Genomic DNA, 19,964 nt, shown 5'->3' with positions numbered 1-19,964 from the left:
GCCACAACACCAGTGTGCTATCAACACCCTGCCAGCTCCCAACATCAAACACAGCACCATGAGGGCTGCTACAGGGGAAAACCAATTCTGGCTCAGCCAGACCCGGTACAGTCTCCACCCCTTATTCCATACCATTTACGTCATGCCCAGGTCCCACATAAACTTCATTTATTCATTCCGTAAGCTTTCTTCACTCCTCCAGATGTTCGGTGACTTGGCTCCCATCTGTCAAGATGGATGTTCAGGACAGAGCAGTATGTTTGACTGTTGGACTCCAGCACCGGCTAGGTTTGGGTCATCATCGCACGTATCTGGTTCACTCTTCGTCATTCCTACTTCCTCCATCACTTCCTGCAACATACAACTCACCCCACAGATTATTTCCCCCCCAAGGTTAAATCTCCTTGAGGCACACACTGAGTAGCCCCATTCTCCCGCATTACCCACCAAGTACATCCAGGTCCCTGAGCAAAAACAATCCCACGAGTGGGCTTGCCTTTTCCCAAGGGAGGAGCAATCCACACTGCCTTCCCCAGCCATTTCCCTGTGTGTACTACAGGGACCTTATCTCCTCCCACAGTATGAAGGGGTTTGGTTTGGGCAGGACCAGGACGGTTAACAGATCCTCTGGTGTTAATTAGCCAAGTGGCTTCTGCTAAATTTATATCCCAGTGCTTCCATCCCCCATTGTCCAATGCTCTCAACATAGTCTTCAACAGTCCATTGTATCTTTCAATCTTTCCAGACGCTTGTGGGTAATAAGGGATGTGATACACCCACTCAATGCCGTGTTTCTTTGCCCAGGAGTTTATGAGATTATTTCGAAAATGGGTCCCATTGTCTGATTCGATTTTTTCAGGAGTACCATGTCGCCATAAAATTTGCCTTTCAAGACCTAAGATGGTATTTCGGGCAGTGGCATGATTTACAGGGTACGTTTCGAGCCAACCAGTAGTTGCTTCCACCATGGTGAGTATGTAGCGCTTGCCTTGGCGTGTTCGTGGCAATGGTCCAATATAGTCAATTTGCCAGGCCTCACCATATCGAAAACTCAGCCATCGCCCTCTGTTCCAGGGAGACTTTACTCGTGTGGCTCGCTTGATTGCAGCACATGTTTCACATTCATGAGTGACCTGTGAGATGGCCTCCATGGTCAGGTCCACCCCTCGATCACGAGCCCATCTGTAACATTGCATCTCTCCCGAGATGCCCGGATGTTTCATGGGCCCATCGAGCTACAAATAGCTCACCCTTGCGCTCCCAGTCCAGGTCCAGCTGAGCTACTTCAATTTTGGCAGCCTTGTCTACTTGCTCATTGTTTTGATGTTCTTCGGTGGCACGGCTTTTGGGCACGTGGGCATCTACATGACGTACCTTTAGAGCCACGTTTTCCACTCGGGCAGCAATGTCCTGCCACAGTGCAGCAGCCCAGATGGGTTTACCTCTGCGCTGCCAATTGGTCTTCTTCCACTCCTGTAGCCACCCCCACAGGGCATTAGCCACCATCCAGGAGTCAGTGTAGAGATACAGTACTGGCCACTTTTCTCGTTCAGCAATCTTTAGGGCTAGTTGGATTGCTTTTGCTTCTGCAAACTGACTTGACTCGCCCTCTCCTTCAGTGGCCTCAACGACTTGTCTTGTGGGGCTCCACACAGCAGCTTTCCACTTCCGATGGTTTCCTACCACACGACAGGATCCATCAGTAAACAGAGCATACCGCCTTTCATCTTCTGGTAACTCATTATATGGCGGTGCCTCTTGGGCACGAGCCACCTCCTCAGGCAGTGCTCCAAAATCTCTACCTTCTGGCCAGTCCATGATCTCTTCCAGGATTCCTGGACGGTTGGGTTTTCCCAGTCGAGCTCGTTGCGTGATTAACGCTACCCATTTACTCCAGGTAGCACTGGTTGCATGGTGCGTAGAAGGGATGTTTCCTTTGAACATCCAATGTAGTACAGGCAATCGCGGTGCCAAGAGGAGCTGTGCTTCTGTACCAACAACTTCGGAAGCGGCTCGAATCCCCTCATATGCTGCCAATATCTCCTTTTCAGTTGGAGTGTAGTGGGCTTCTGATCCTCCATATCCCCAGCTCCAAAATCCTAATGGTCGACCCCGAGTTTCACCTGGTATCTTCTGCCAGAGGCTCCATGTGAGGCCATGCTCCCCAGTTGATGTGTAAAGTACATTTTGCACAGCTGGTCCTGTCCGAACAGGCCCAAGAGCTACTGCCCGAGCTATCTCCTGTTTGATGTGCTCAAAGGCTTGTTGTTGCTCAAGACCCCACTCAAAATGGTTCTTCTTTCGGGTTACTTGATAGAGAGGGCTCACCAGCTGACTGTAACCTGGAATGTGCATCCTCCAAAATCCCACAAGTCCTAAGAAAGCTTGTGTTTCCTTCTTGTTGGTCGGTGGAGACATAGCTGCTATCTTGTTGACAACCTCCATAGGCACATGGCCGCATCCATCTTGCCATTTTATTCCCAAGAACTGAATCTCCTGTGCTGGTCCCTTGACCTTGCTTTTCTTGATGGCAAACCCAGCTCTCAGAAGAATCTCAATTACTTTTTGTCCTTTCTTGAACACTTCTTCTGCCTTGTTGCCCCACACAATGATGTCATCGATGTATTGTAGATGTTCAGGGGCATCACCCTTTTCCAGTGCAGTTTGAATTAGTCCATGACAAATAGTGGGGCTGTGCTTCCACCCCTGGGGTAGTCGATTCCAGGTATATTGGACACCCCTCCACGTGAAAGCAAACTGTGGCCTGCACTCTTCTGCCAAAGGAATTGAAAAGAATGCATTGGCGATATTGATTGTGGCGTACCACTTGGCTGCCTTTGACTCCAGTTCATATTGGAGCTCTAACATATCTGGTACAGCAGCACTCAGTGGTGGCGTCACTTCGTTCAGGCCATGATAGTCTACTGTCAACCTCCACCCTCCGTCAGACTTTCGCACTGGCCATATTGGGCTATTAAAAGGCGAATGTGTCTTACTGATGACACCTTGGGTCTCCAGTTGACGGATCAGTTCTTGGATGGGAGCCAGAGAGTCTCGGTTCGTGCGATACTGCCGTCGGTGCACGGTCCTCATAGCAATTGGCACCTGTTGTTCTTCAACTTGCAACAGTCCTACAACAAAAGGATCTTCTGAGAGGCCAGGCAGATTAGACAACTGTTTGACCTTCTCTGTGTTCACACTGGCCACACCAAAAGCCCATCGGTATCCTTTTGGGTCTTTGAAATACCCCCTCTTGAGGTAGTCAATGCCCAAGATACAAGGGGCTTCTGGGCCAGTTACAATGGGATGTTTTTCCCACTTGTCCCCGGTCAAGCTAACCTCGGCCTCCAGTACTGACAGTTCTTGACATCCGCCTGTCACTCCTGAGATCCAGATAGGTTCTGCCCCTCTATAACTTGATGGCATTAATGTACACTGTGCCCCGGTATCGATTAAAGCCTGGTACTTCTGTGGATTTGATGTGCCAGGCCATCGAATCCACACTGTCCAATACACCCGATCATCCCTTTCCTCCTCCTGGCTGGAGGCAGGGGCCCTCTATTCCTGTTCTTGGTCAGAGTATTCACTGTCTGACCCTTGCCGTGCCAGGCCAGAAACTCCTTCATCAGGGCCAAGGGAGGTGATCTCAGTCTTCCTGTATCTGGGAGATCGCTGATTACTTTCTTGCAGTTTCACACCAGCTACATTAACAACCTTCTTGGATGTCTTCTTCTTGGCAGGGGTCTTTCCTCGCAATTCATGTACACGAGCTTCCAACTTGAAGGTGGGTTGACCATCCCACTTCCTCATGTCCTCCCCCTGGTCACGCAGGAAGAACCAAAGTTCGCCACGTGTCATGCGCCTGGGTTTCCCTTTCCCTCTGACTGGGGTGGAAGAGAACTGATTTCTTGGGGTGTTCCTGACATCTAAGGCACTCGCCCGTAGAGATGAGGAGGTACCAAGACTCTCTTCAAAGTTCTGAAGCCAGGAAGAGACTGCCTCCACAGTTGGCGTACATCTTAGTCCTTCTCCCACATCCATTTGTGGATAGTACATCGCAGCCAAGCCAGCAGAATACGAGGATGGTGCACCTTTAATCACCTTCCTCCACATGGCCCGTGTGCACAGGACATCCTCTGGATTTTTAGGGGCTTCATCATTATCTGGATCACTATAGATGACTTCCAGCACTGCTAATTCTCTCAGGTACTGGACACCTTCATCCACAGTAGCCCACTTCCCTGGGGAGTTGTCCGTAAGATCTTCCTTGAAAGGATATCTTGCTTTAACACTTGAAAGGAGCCGTCTCCACAGACTGCAAATTCCTGTTTCTTTTCCAATTCCCCTTTCAATTCCTCGATCTCTAGCAAGGGAACCCAGCTGTTGGGCTTCCTTACCTTCCAGCTGCTGAGCATCAGCCCCATTATCCCAGCATGGAAGCAGCCAGGCAGCAATCCGCTCACCTGGCTGGCGGCTATAGTCTTTCCGCAGATCTCGCAGTTCTGATGACGTCAGGGACCGGGTAGTTTCTGCCTCCTGTTTGAGTTCTGTTATTCCCTCTTCTGACCCCTTTGCTGAAGGACCCGCTTCTTCCTCTTCTTTCTCGTCCCTTGTTAATCGAGGGTATGGACCTGTTGTTCTCCTTGTCCACTGTTTCTTTTTTACTACTGGGGCAATCTCTGCTGTTGTTGTTATTGTTTGAGTTCCCATCTCCACCACAGTCCTTTGAGAGCACTGAACTGCAGCTCGATAAGCACAGGCCAGGCCCCAGTACAGCGCTAGGAGTTGCTGATTTTCATCGGGATAGACAAGGCACCCTTCTATCAGGTGTTGTGTCAATTTTGCGGGGTTGCTTGCCTGTTCAGGGGTAAGATCCCAGGCTACAGGAGGTGATAACCGTCCTAGGAATCTGCCCAAATCCTTCCACTCCCCCTGCCACCCAGGGACAGGCCGCCTCAGGGCACATTTTGGTATTGTCTCACCCAAAATTTGCCTTCTCTTACACCAAAAACCTAACGAGCTCCACCCAGCCCACAATAGGCAAATAGCATTAATGAACAGTATCAAAGAGCTAACATAAGGATGAATAAGTACTTCGGGAGCCTGCAGAATAAAACCACTCCTGATGTTCCCAATTTTTTCCAGCATGTTCCCGAGCTTAGCAAAATAAAGATAAGCAGAGCAATAAACAAACCCGTGACCAGCACAAGAGCTTGTCGCTTACTGACTGCTATAGCTATAGCACAATTAATATAAAACTGCCGTTGTCCAGCCCCACGTTGGGCACCAAAAAAGACTGTGGTGGTTTGACCTTGGCTAAATGCCAGGTACCCACCAAGTTGCTCTATCACTTCCCCCCTCTTCCCCTTTTTTTCTCAACAGGGCAAAGAGGAGAAAGAAAATAAGATAGGAAAACAAAACAACCCTTGTGGGTAAAACAACAGCAGTTTTAATATAAGGAAAGCGAAGCAAAGGTCCGTGCGCGGAAGCAAAAAAAAAAAGAAAACAGATTTATTCTCTACTTCCCATGAACAGGCGATGTCGGGCCTTCTCAGGAAGCAGGGCTCCAATACGCGTAGTGGTTGCCTCGGAGGACCAAGGGTGACCCCACCCCCTTCCTCCTTTCTCCCAGCTTTATACTGAGCAGACGTCATATGGTCTGGAATATCCCTTTGGTCAGTTCGGGTCAGCTGTCCTGGTTGTGTCCCCTCCCAAGATCTTGCCCACCCCGTCCCACTGCGGGGGGGGAAATGTCAGAAAGAGCCTTGGTGCTGTGTAAGCACTACTCAGCAGTAGCCACAACACCAGTGTGCTATCAACACCCTGCCAGCTCCCAACATAAAACACAGCACCATGAGGGCTGCTACAGGGGAAAACCAATTGTGGCTCAGCCAGACCCAGTACAGCTGTATTGATGGACTGATGCCACTGGATAAAGCAGTGTGCCGTATTGGTAAGCTTTGGACACACTGACAATTTAATGGATGTCAGGATGTGGACAGGGGAAAAATAGGAATATTGCGACAGAAGTTTTGTGCCAGGATTAGTGTGAAGAATTATGAGTGAAGTAGTTATGTTAAAAAACTCCACCCATATATATATTATATAGAGATTTTCCCCTTGCTGCCATCTTGGGGGTCTCATGCTCACTCAGGCAGGGACATCCCTGGGAGTGCTGCCTAGGGGCAGGGGCTGCACAGCCTCTTCAAACCCAGGAGGCTCTTGAAATTGGTAATTGCTGCCAAGACAACTGGATTGTGTCCCATGCAAGAAATGAAACCTGAGTGAACAAAACCCTAGTGGTCTGTCCTTTTTGGGAGAAAAATATTTCCAGATCTAGTAAGTGACCTAATGCTGAGATGTGGAGCCAAGCATGTAATGTCAGAAGGGTCAGCCCTCCCCCTTTGCCTGCTGCCAATCTCAAGTTTATCCCACTGTGTAATAGAAAAGGAAAAAATGCCCCTTTTTTATCCAACAGTGGTCTAGGATGCCCTTAAAGCCCAATACACTGAAGATACAGGGTTTGCAAGCAGACAGCTGCCACCAGACTTAAGGACAAGGCTATTCACTTATCAGAGGATTTCTTTGTCTTTCAAGAATGAATTAAAAAATCATCCAGGAAGTGGGAAGCATCTTATCATGTAAGATTAGGCAGGTCATTCTGCAAATCTGGCATTTCTAGTGGGATATTTTTCTCCCCTCTCTCTGGCTGAATCACAGAGGAGTCACGGCAAAACATTACCACTGGACAGCCTTGGCTGGAGGAAGAGGTGTAATGCAAACCAACTGCTGGGGTCTAAATTGAGTTGAAAAGTTTCAAAATAGATCTTGTGTCACCTTTCCAAAAGGTATCTTGAGGTGGCTTTACTGGTTGATGGGTTTTCTTGCTGATTTAACACATTTTTTTCTTGGTTTTTATATGAGGTATTTGAATCACAAAATCATAGAATAACAGGTTGGAAGGGACCTCAAGGATCATCTGGTCCAACCTTTCTGGCAAAAGCATGGTCTAGATAAGATGGCCCAGTGCCCTGTTCAGATGAATCTTAAAAATGTCCAATGTTGGGGAATCCACCACTTCCCTGGGGAGACTATTCCAGTGGTTCTCATAGTGAAAAATTTGCATCAAAGCCAACTCTGGCAGTGGAGGGAAACCCAAGGGATAGTTTGAAAGCTGGGAAAGTAAAAATGCAAGGTTTTTTTATTTCAATTTTTTTTTTGAATCTTTAGATTATGAAATTGTTGTTAACATAATTCCAGTGCTTTGTGTACTCTCGGCAGAAAAAGTTCCTCTTGGTAAAGCTGAAAAGCACATGTTGCTCTGTTGCAACACATCTTCCAGCAGTATCATGTGAAACAACGTGTTATTTCCAAAGCACAAAGGAAATAAATAAGTTCTACCAGTGTTGCCAGACGTTTTAGATTTTTACATCTGCCTCTGTATCCTTCTCTCCTTTGAAGCACCATGCACACCTGAAAAAGCACCTTTACATCTGAGAGAGGAGCCCAGGATGTTCATTTTCCATTAAGTAAAGAGGGAATCAGATATTCAGTCTCTCAGGTTGCTGTGCAAACAACACCGCAAGGAAATCACACTTTGCAGGGCTCAAAGGGAGAGCTGACAGACTAGGGGCACCCATGTCCATAGCGGATATGGCTCTACAGCGTGTTTACACCTGGAGCATGGTGCAAAACCCCAAACCATCAGTTCTTTGCATTAATTTTGCTGAATCTGTTATCCCCAAACTGAACTCAACTGATTTTCTGCCTTTGAATGATATTGATTTCCAGTGTTACTCTAATTTATTCCTTATCGTCTTTGTTTACTTGTAATGATTATTCCATTGTTAATTGGTATTTCTGTTGCGTTCCTTAAAAGCCTGAATGAAAATTGATTCAAATCAATGGTAAAACTGTCACTGATTCCAGTGCATTTTCAGGTTATAATTGTTATTTTCCCCCTCTTTTAGTATACCAAAAGGAGAGCAAAACCAAATAAAACAGTCCTTTAAGCTGTGTAGCTTTTTCTGGAAATATTCTGTATGTATGGTACCTTCCCTAAATCCTAACCACTTTGATTATCTTTGGGTTATCAATCACACTGGTTATTTTCTGTTCTGACTTAAGAGGATTATTGGGACTGGATTTTGTACTTTGTCAGTATTACAGAGTGACACCTTTGCACTTGGGGCTGGGTTGCATCCTGGCAGTGAGCCTGCCTGTCTTCCCTCTCACTGAAATCATCTGGAGATGCCACTGAGCTTGCAAAGTCTGTGCTGGTGACAGCGTTCAGGAAACCTGTACACCCCAAGCAGAAAATTCAAATTAAAGCCCCTGGGAAGTAGGGAAAGGGCGAGAGGGACAGATTTCAACCTGAGGAACAAGTGATAACACATGGTTTTTCTTTTTGGGATCCTGGCAGAAACCAGATGACTACAGCACAGCAGCTTTGATACCACCTTGACTCATGTGAGTAGGATGAAAGCAAAAAAGGTATTTCATTGTGTGTCAAACCAAGGAGTGAATTTGACACCATTACTCCTCTATAGAGGAGCTTGTGGGATGTTTTTCAAATAAACATATTTTAAAGATTTCTCTTCTGCCTAGGTAAACCTACATTTCCCTTCCAGTTGTCTTTCATCTTGTTTTATTTATCTGTAGGGATGTACCACAGATTTCTGCAGCCTTTGGAACAAGCCTTGCCTGAGGGAGAGGCATCAAGTGCTCTTTGGCTGTTGTGTTTGGCTCCAGGTTGTTTTCCTCTTAAGTAAGCAGGAGCAGAAGAGGCATGGATGCGACTGTCTGGGGCTCTGGGAATATCTCTGTGGGGCATCTTGCAGCCCTCTAAATGCTCCCTTTCTCCTTCCAAGTGGAGCAGAGCTGGGATGATGCTGAGCCCCTTTAAAGCTCCCGCTGGGAGGGAGTTAGCTGTGTCCATCAGGTGCTTTCACTAAGAGCTGATGGTGCCAAGCATGTCTGCAAGGTCTGGTCCATCAGCCCAGGAGCTCCACTTACCTGGAACTAATATTGCAGCTTTTGGCATTTAAAAACATCCTGCCATGGCCGGGACTGCAGTGTTAATTGAGCTGCAATCGCCAGGCCCTGAAAGGCAGCAGGATATGAATACATTTTGCTTAGGGTTGCTATTAGTTTTCCTGGGTTGCAGAGAAGCCTTGCATGGAAATTGAGCCTATTATGTATTTGGGTCTTGCTTAATGAGATGCAGTGCAAAATGCAGTCCATTACTTTGGAACTAGAGGCTTTGCCTCCTTTCCAAGATTGATTTTTATTTCACAGATTATTACTGCATGGGTTAATGATCTCTCCGCATGCAAACGCTCTCAGCTGCTACGCAGGTGTATTAACCTTTCATAGAACAAAGAATTCCTCCTCCTTGATGTTGCTTTGACCAAAGCATTTCTCTTCTAGATGCTGAATATTAAATACACAGGCATCACTACCTTGCTATTACCAACAGGAGAGGATTCAGAAATCATAGGCCTGTGTGTCAACCTGTGATCTCCAGATGTTTTCTTCTCCACTGGACCACTACAGACTCCTAATGCTCAAAGGCAGGCTTGTAGCCCCTAATTAATAAAATAATACTGTTTACAAAACATTTTTGGTGCATGAATGCAGCAAGCAGGCATCCCAAAACAGGAAAAGGCTAATGTTACCAGTTTATAGGCAAGTAAAATGGGACTTAGAGGTGGAACAAAATGTGGCCATGAAGGTCCAGAGTGAAGACTCCAGGGTCTTGAAGCTCATCTCCATTCTTGCAAGATAACACAGTTTTGTTAACACAAACTGCTCCACTGAACCCTGATGTCCTAAGATCTGTGCAAGGATGTGCTCAACACGTAAACTCATAATAAAGGGGTCATTCCTGCAACAGCTTCTGCAATGAGGGTGATCATATGTACCATGAGTATATTTAAGCTGTTGCAGGACTGGGGACTCTTTCATAATTTAGGTTGACTGACATCCTTAATCCAGTCCCCTCTTGGTCATTCTGTCCTGGCAACATGCTCATTTAGATGTGAAAAGTCTGCTGTGCTGGCAGACTGCTGCCTACACTCAGTAAATAGCATGAAATGTATCCAGCTTTGCTGTATTTGTGAAACTTTCCCCACAGCTCTAATTATGCCTGGGTAGTACTAACATTTAGTCAGCTTAAATTATTAAACTCTTGCAGCCCCTGCAGGTAAAAAACTGTTTAATTAATGACTGAGTAGTTAAATTATTATGTGTCCTGATATGAATCACAATAATTTTTATAGTCCATATTATTGTAAAGGTGCACTAATTTATTGAAGGATTCTTTTTCCTAAAAGGAACAGAAATAGGCGTACCTTGCAGCTTAGGAGAAACCACCTCATTTATAAGGACAAAACATACCAGCACAAATCTTGTGTAGAAAGATATTCCCTAGACAGTCCCAAATGCTCTTTAATTCATCTGGAAGCTGGAGATGCTCAGACCCTAGAGAAAGAGTCCTTCAGATCTGGACATTTATGCATTTAAGCTTGCTTTTTTAGTTACTTTGCATGTTTTGGGGCAAATGCTGGCACAACTGCACCATCTTCAGTAGATGCTTTCAGTGCTGCCACCAAGTGTAGAGCCCATGTCCCCTTTACATCATTGCCTTTCTGCCCTGTTGGTATCTGCTGTCCACCAGAACCATCTCTCTCAGGCAACAAAATCCTGTGTACAGCAGCAGTGACTTTCAGTATCAGTTTGGGCTAAAATGAGACATCACTATTTGGATGGATTCAGCCAGGTAGTATTTAGCTCTCACCAAAACAGTAAATATTTCTCAACCATGCTGTCTGTTGTGACGAAGCTGGCATCACTCTTTTAGTCCATGGCACCACGATATCTGGCAGGAGGTGGACTGATGTGTCCAGACATTATCCTTTCTAATATATGACCCTGCCTGCCAAATGGTTGGCTAATGCGACCTTTGGCTGTGGCTCCAAGGCTGAAATCTGGTCCTGGGCCAAGTGCTAGTGGTTACAGCTGTGCCAGAAGAATAAATAAAAAAATAAACCCAACCCCTTTTTCTCAAGGATCTACATGATGCAGAGCTCCTGATAGTTCTGACACACCATTACCCCCAGACCATCTGCAGGTGCTCAGACATGTGAAATCCCTGACTTATTGCTGAAGGTAATATCAGACACCAGAAAGTTCTACATGTTGTCTGTGACAACAATATTTTCTGTAAGAACTATGAATTTGTTTAAAATACTTCTTTCATCTCAGCTTTGTGACCTCACAGCAAAATTATAGTGGCAATATCTCTAATACTTTGGCCTCTGAGCCAAACTTGCTGTAATAAACTCGTTTTCCAGGAAACAAAGATATTTGACTTTTGGGAAGCAGAGATGTACAAGAAATTGTACATCAAATTTGGATTGTGTTCTCCAAACAAGAAAGTCTTTGGTCTCACTCTTTGCCAGGAGCTGAGAGAAATGTCCATTTTCTTTTTGAGTGGAAGCAGTGGGCATAAACATCAAACTTCCCATCTCCAAAACCCCATGTCCCCCACCAAGTACCTGAAACCACCCACTGACAGTTTTATTTTCCAAGGCACAGCTATATTTAGTCTCTCAGGGACTGTAACAGTCAGATTTGCAAGCTCAGGTGAAATTATGGTATTTCCTGATCTTGTAGAAGTTGGGTTCAGCCTCTCACTTGAACCTTGGTAGGCCAGGTTGTCTTCAGTACAGCAAAGTGATGACCCTCGAACGTGATGGCCTCAGAAGGACCTTGGGAGGTGGCCTGCAAGCAGGATGCACTCTTTGACAGGAGGTGGCTGTAGGGTTGGCTGTAAAGACGGGTGAATTTGGAGGTGGCCCCTTTTTTCAGCTCTTTGCCCAACTGAAGGCAATTGTGCTCTCCCAGGAGGCGCATGGAGCTCCCTGGGGAGCCAGCAGGAATAGTCAGCTCTTGCTGCATCCGGGGTGACAGGCTGGGTGGATGTACTTAATGATATATATATAATGTAGGATTGTCTCACTGCAGAAATCTAGGACATCACTTGCAAAAAAGAAAGGAGAAGAAATAAAGGTTATTTTGAGCTAAATACTCACACAGAAACGTAACTCACTGCAAACCATTGCTTACTTTCCTCCGGTTTACCTAAGCGCTGCAGTCGTGGCTTGCAACAAATGCACTGAAAAGGGAAGAGATGGCATTTTTTTGCAGCTCTCCCTTTTTCTCTCCCTCTTTCCTATCATATTGAATCATCAGGGTGTGAAATATAATAAAGCACCATACCGTTCAATGTCGGCTGTACCTTACAGGTGTACTCCAGGTAAATATCCCCTTGGCTGGTGAAAAATGAGCTTACCTGAAACAGATGACTTTGATGAACTTCGGTAGCTGGGCCTCTATCACTCTTTTCCAATTGGCTTCCCCAAGCAAAGCATGGTTACCCAACACAAATTTATCTTACTGAAGGAAAGATATTGTCTAATTCACTTTGTTCCCAGCGTCTTGCCACCTTGTTGATGCCTTCACTTCATTTGGCATTTCATAAAAGTATAAATGGCAGGGCTTGTCATCTCTTCCACTGAGCATCTTTGGGAAACAAATTAATTATTTACCAGCCTATCGTATGCCCCACTGTTTTGATAAAGCTGGAATATAAGTAAAAATGGCCATGTATTAAAAGGTGCCGTTTCCTGGATGCAGTAGTGGCAGGTATAGCATCACTGCAAAAGCTACCACTTCCCCCCACTGCCCTCCCCAAGCAGTTCCTGCTCATTGCCATGCAAGTGGCAGGGGCTAATAGCAGGAACAAAGCAGACACATATGCAGATGAGATCCCTGTACCTGCAAGGGCTTTCACTGCTCACCATTTTAATTTTAGATAAGTGACAAATGCCTCTTTACTCCCAAAGATGAGGATGTCTAGAAGATTAAGTCCTGCCTGACTAGCAATAATCCAGGGAAGCCATTCAAGTGGGTTTGGAGGTTTATTTTCTTCTCTGGTTGTTTTCTTGTTTCTAATTTTATTAATTTGTTTTTCATTCCTTTCTCGGGACAGACCTCTGAAGAGGAGCAGGGAAAGGCCAGGAGACATTCTGGAGGTGCCTTGGGTCAGAGAGATGCTGTTGCATGTGTGAGAAACTGTGGACTAAGGTATTGTTTATTAAGATTTATGTTAAGCTCAATGTAAAATTAGACGACAGAAACCACTCATGCAAACAACCACTGGACGCCGCCTGTGTGAGATAAGATAACTGTAATCACTCACACAAACTTAACCAGATACTGCTCATGCAAGATAACTACCAGATTTCCAGGAAGCGACAAGAAACAGGACAAGACGGCCCATATAAGGATATATGAGTAAAAGATCAACTATGAGACAAAGAGGGAAGACTTCTTACTTCAGCCTCAACAAATACCAGGAGGCAGGAAACGACCCCCCTAACAACAACTGAAGCATGCGCGGAGTACCTCCACTACCTCATGAGCACGGAAGTAAAGATGTATAAAAAGGGGACTATTTGAACTACTCAGCACGGCAGTTGGCGGAGCGCAGACTCCCCTGCCGTCCAGCGCTGTCTTTGCTCATATTCTACTTGCTATAATTAATAAAGAGTGAATTATAGTCCATTGTGGTCTCAATTTATAACAATTCCTGGTGCCGTGACTCGGATAAGGAACGGTGGGCTTCTGTCCTCCGGGGAGGCGCCCCGCGGCAATCCGCGGCCCCGCGACTGACAGCCTACCTCAACCTTACCGACGAACCTAAATTCTAGAATAGTGAGCAAAGGAGAAAACCGGTAAGATCCCATAAAAATTCTGTGCACGGGAGTCCGGACGAAGACGCAGGACGCGTAAGTATATTGCGAATTTGCTCGCAGGTTTGCCGTTCGGGCGGGACTGGGTTTCCTGGAATATAACGAATGAGAGGTTCGATATACTGAACCAAGCGAGTGTGGACTCTTAAGTACTGCGTTTCCCATCTCCCGCGAGGGATTGGGCCAGGAACAAGGGGAGTGAGTGAGTGTATGTTTGTGGATATTCCAGAAGATGGGGGCGAAGGGCAGCAAGCCTTCGACTCCCATGGGAAGGGTACACACTGTACCTAAGAATACCCCTTTGGCATATGTCTTAGACAATTGGAGGTATTTCCCTGGAACCCTAGGGAAAGATAAGCAGAAAATGATAGAATACTGTACTAAGATATGGGGAGGGAAGAAGATTTCTAAAAATACCTTTTGGCCAGTCTATGGGTCAGAAGAAGATTGGGTAAGACAGCAATTAAACCTCTGGGTCAATAATAAAAAAAAAAAAAAAAAAAAAACCCTTAACCCAGAGGAGAGTCAGTATGCGGAAGTATGGATAAAAAGACCGGGAGCTAAACTTTACCCACTGAATGAAGTAAAAACTAAACAAAAGAAAAAGCAGGAAGAGTTAGACGAAACCCTTCTAACCCCCCCTCCTTACATTCCTCCTCCTGCTCCCGTAGCCCCTCCCGAGGTCCCCAGAGCTCCCACTCCCCCACCGGAGTCGGAACAAGGGTCTTCCCCTCCTCCTAGACGCATGACTAGAAGTCAAAAAGGGGCAGCTCAGATGTATCCTCTAAGGGAAATGCCCATGGGGGGACCTCAGCCTATGATTGGATATATTTCTGTACCCCTAAACTCGGCTGACCTACGAGATTTTAAAAGAACCGAGATGGGAAAACTTGATTGAGGACCCACTTGGAGTGGCAGAAAGATTAGATCAATTTTTGGGACCAAACCTTTATACTTGGGATGAGATGCAATCTATCCTTGGTCAATTATTTACTACCGAGGAAAGAGATATGATTAGACGAGCAGGAATGAGACTGTGGGATGTTCAGCATGCCCAGGGACCCCAAGCAGATATCAAATGGCCACTCCAAAGACCTAACTGGGATAATCAGGATCCAGTGCATAGAACTCATATGCAAGATCTGAGAACTATAGTAATTCAGGGGATTAGAGAAGCAGTACCCCGTGGCCAGAATATCAATAAAGCATTTAATGAAATGCAAAAGAAAGATGAGAGCCCTACTGAGTGGCTGGAACGACTGAGGAAAGTCCTTCAACTGTACTCTGGGGTAAATCCAGACGACCCTTTAGGGCAAGCGCTCCTAAAAACTCAGTTTGTAGCAAAATCATGGGAAGTTATCAGGGAAAAAAAAAAAAAAAAAAAAAAAAGATTGAAAAGCTAGAAGACTGGCAAAATAGAGGGTTGGATGAATTATTGAGGGAAGCTCAGAAAGTCTACGTAAGGCGGGAAGAAGAGAGCAGCAAGCGACAAGTAAAAATGATGATAGCAGCTGTCAGAGAGGATCGCAACGGGCGGACTGGTGAACACAGATCTGCTGGAATAAAACAAGAGAACGCAGTAGTAAAGAAGGAACAGAGATGTTGTTTTTACTGTGGAAAGAAGGGACACATAAAGAAGAATTGCAGAGAAAGGATCAGAGATGAGGAAATATTGAAAGCAGAATAGGAGAGTCAGGGGCTCTATATTTTAGGGGACCGGAGTCATCATGAGCCCTTGATAAAGTTAAAAATAGGTCCCCATAAACAAGAGTTCACCTTTTTAGTAGACACAGGGGCTGAGAAATCGACTATTAGGCAAATACCTGAGGGATGTAAAACTTCCTCTGAAAAAGTACAAGTAATAGGGGCAAAAGGAGAACCCTTTAAAGTAAGCAAAATCAAAAATGTGATATTCGAAACTGAAAATAAATTTGGAATGGGTGAACTCTTGCTCGTCCCTGAAGCAGAATTTAATCTGTTGGGACGGGATTTAATTGTTGAACTACAATGTGGAGAAGTATTATTTATAGATGGGTCATCACGAATAGTGGAAGGTAAACGATTGTCCGGATATGCCATCGTTAAGTTGGAAAAAGGAGAATTTAAGACAATAGAATCAGGCCCCCTGAGTGCCAGCTGGTCAGCTCAAGCCTGTGAGCTGTATGCATTGTGGAAAGCATTAGTGTCACTGAAGGGAAAGGATGGAACTATATATACAGACTCACGCTATGCGTTTGGAATGGTACATACCTTTGGAAAAATATGGGAGGAAAGCGGATTTATTAACTCACAAGGAAAAGAATTGATACACCCGGAATTAATTCGGCAAGTTCTGGGGGCATTGAAAGTGCCGAATAAAATAGCAGTTGTACATATAAAGGGACACCAGCGAGGTACAAATTATCAAGTCAGGGGAAATAACGCAGCTGATATAGAAGCAAAACGAGTGGCAGGCAATTATAATACGATTTTGACTATACAACCAGTACCTGTTAGTAAAAATTTGAGTTTTGAGTCTGCAGAAAAGGAAAAACTAGAACAAATGGGAGCTAAGGAACGGGATAGTAAGTACATATTACCAGATGGGAGAGAAGTCTTGCCGAAGGGCATAGCACTCGAAATATTTTCAAAAATACACAGTAAAACCCACTGGGGAACCCAGGCATTAGTTGATCATTTCAATCAACAGTTTGCCTGTATAGGCGTATATAATATAGCAAAGACAGTCACAGCAGCCTGCGAGACCTGTCAAAAGGTTAATCGAAACAACACGAGACAAAAACCTCTTGGAGGACGTTCCCCAGCATACAGACCTTTCTCACACATACAAGCGGATTTTACTGAACTACCCAGAGTAGGGCGTTACAAACATTTATTAGTAATGGTGGATCATTTAACACATTATGTTGAGGCTTTTCCTACCTCCAAGGCAACTGCTAACCAGGTTACTAAGGTATTACTTGAACACATTATACCTAGATATGGAGTACCTGATGTAATCGACTCAGACAGAGGAACACATTTTGTGTCAAAAATTGTTAGAGATCTAGCAGAAAACTTGGGAATTAAGTGGGAATACCATACGCCATGGCATCCACAAAGTTCGGGAAAAGTTGAAAGGATGAATGGAGAAATCAAAACTATTTTGACTAAATTAATGATAGAAACCAAACTATCATGGATCAAGTGCCTACCCATGGCACTATTAATACTCAGAACCAGACCCCGAGCAGATATAGGAATATCAGCGTTTGAGATGGTATATGGAATGTCCTATAGAATTGAAAGTCCACAAACAAATGTTTTAATTCGAGATCGTGTAATTAATGAATATGTTTCACAATTAGCAGAGCATCGTAACAAACTTTGGGAACATGGGCTGATTGTGCAACGACCTCCATTGGACTTAAAAATTCACACTTTCAAACCGGGGGACTGGATATTAGTTAAAACATGGAAAGAAGAAACCCTAAAACCCAATTGGGAGGGACCTTATCTTGTTTTGCTTACAACAGAAACAGCTGTCCGGACTGCTGAGCGTGGATGGACTCATGCCAGTCGCGTTAAAGGCCCAGTGACAAGACCCCACTGGAAAGTAATCAGTACTCCAGGTGACACCAAGATAACCCTGAAAAGATAAAGTAATGATAAAAACTTTGCTTGATCATTTTGTCGCATTACCTTTTGGTATAAAGTGTGTATTGTTGTTTATATTTGCAATAATTATTTCTCTCTTCGTATATTATATATGGAAGCATACAAAATGTACTAAAGGAAATTGTTAAACTCATGCAACCACACAATATTGAATATAGAAAATATGTTGATATAAACACTCTAGATATACGAATTAAGTGTAATAATTTGAACCGCAATTGTTATCCGTTTGCTTGTTCCAAGTGTATGGTATGCCAGGACAAATGGTGGACTCACTGTGAATGTGGATACCCTTCAATAGGGGTTTGCACACAGTGTTGGAAAATCCAAAGAACTCTCACTGAGTGAAAATCAAAGCAATTAGAGTCTAAACAAGAAATTATTTAAGAATCCCATGAGTGGTGGGAAATTTTTACCAAAGGAATAAACCCTCAATATTATTGTTACTATTCCAATGAACCAATCCCCTTTGTAACTGAAATCTTGGCTATAAAGTGTAAGAAGGGAAGTACCAACTGTGCCTTGCCTCATCCCATTAGTTAAAGCTGTAAAGTGGGAAGCCTATATATAAACAGGCAGAAAGCCCAAAACAGCTGTTCTCCTGAAGAATTCCCTTGCTGCCGAGAAGATGGTACACCCCGTGGCTCGAAGCAACCGAGTCGACGGGCGAGGCAGAGGAGGAACAAACTGTGGAGAAAAGAATCAGAACAATGGGACACAAAAGCAACAATGGCCAAACTTCCCCAGGGATGATAAAAATATACTTAAATTGGCAAAATTGACAGACACCTTTTTTTTCTGGTGTACCGCTAGTTTTGTTATTGATAATAACCCAAGCAAATGGAAACCCCCATGAACCAATGCTCTGGAAACTATATAACTTACAGGAATCTAGACTAATACAAAATCAGACCTCTCCGGGAAATTGGAATTTTACTGTCCAATTAGTCTCAATGATTCCGGTCGATATCCAGAGAGGCTGGGAGGCGACGGAAGCCAACTCCAAAGCCTTCTATGTGTGTCCAGCTTCCAATCCTGGAAAGAGTTATTGCAACTATCCAGGCCATTTTTATTGCGGTTATTGGGGTTGCGAGACAATAGCCTCAGACTGGCCAACAAAAGGAGACAAATATATAAGTATCACTTGGGGACCTCCAGGTTGCATTCCACCACAACATGGATCTGACGGCTCCGGGGTCTGGGGATCCGTAAGGGGGGTGAAATCATCTCCATCAGAATGCGACAGAATAGAAATTGAAGTTAAACAACCAGAAGATGACACATGGTTAATTGGCCGTACCTGGGGAATTAGATATTGGGAACCTGGAGCAGATAGAGGAAGCTTTTTCAAAATAATAAAAGAAAGGATACCCCACGATCCTTTACCAGTAGGACCAAATCCGGTCCTGAATCCACCCACTTTCTCTAAAAAAAAAAAAAAAAGGTTGTCCCCGTGAACATCGCAACCCCTTCCCCAGACTCCTTTTTGAAAACAGCTAATGGTACCATGACTGAATTCTCCTTATCTAGGGATTTAAAGTTGTTAGAATCCAAAGACCCTTTATGGAATCTAATGCAAGCCTCTCTAGTACAAGGTCAGGAATTACAAGGTTTGCAAATGGCTGTAGATGAGGATTTAGCGAAAATAGAACAATCTATCCAAAATTTAGCCTCTTCAGTAAAGTTTTTATCAGAAGTAGTACTACAAAATAGAAGAGGATTAGACCTATTATTTTTGAAGGAAGGAGGGTTATGTGTAGCTCTCAGTGAAGAATGTGGTTCTTTTGCTGACCATACGGGAGTCGTCCAAGACTCCATGTCCGAACTTCGGAAAAGGTTAGACCAACGTAGAAAGGATCGTGAAGCGGGCAGGTCATGGTATGAAAACTGGTTTAATGTTTCACCTTGGCTAACCACTTTGTTGTCGGCTTTAGCAGGACCGCTTATTATGTTGATCCTGGGACTTATATTTGGGCCTTGTATATTACGCTATATTTTTCATTTTATTAAAGAACGGTTTGACACAGCTAAATTGCTTATTTTAACCTCGAGAGTAGAATATGAAAGTGTATCTAATAATGAAGATGAAAATTATTGTGAATGTATTATGCCACGCGAAAATCATTATTGTGAGTGCTATAATAAATGTCGAAATTGTGAAAAAGAAATTGTTTACAAGAATGAAGATGAAAGTAGCACCTAATAAACAATAGGATAAAAAGAAAAAGGGGGGATTGTGAGAAACTGTGGACTAAGGTATTGTTTATTAAGATTTATGTTAAGCTCAATGTAAAATTAGACGACAGAAACCACTCATGCAAACAACCACTGGACGCCGCCTGTGTGAGATAAGATAACTGTAATCACTCACACAAACTTAACCAGATACTGCTCATGCAAGATAACTACCAGATTTCCAGGAAGCGACAAGAAACAGGACAAGACGGCCCATATAAGGATATATGAGTAAAAGATCAACTATGAGACAAA

This window comes from Strix aluco, chromosome W (genome assembly GCF_031877795.1).
Source record: "Strix aluco isolate bStrAlu1 chromosome W, bStrAlu1.hap1, whole genome shotgun sequence".
NCBI lineage: Eukaryota > Metazoa > Chordata > Aves > Strigiformes > Strigidae > Strix > Strix aluco.
Note: the sequence above shows the minus strand (reverse complement) of the source record.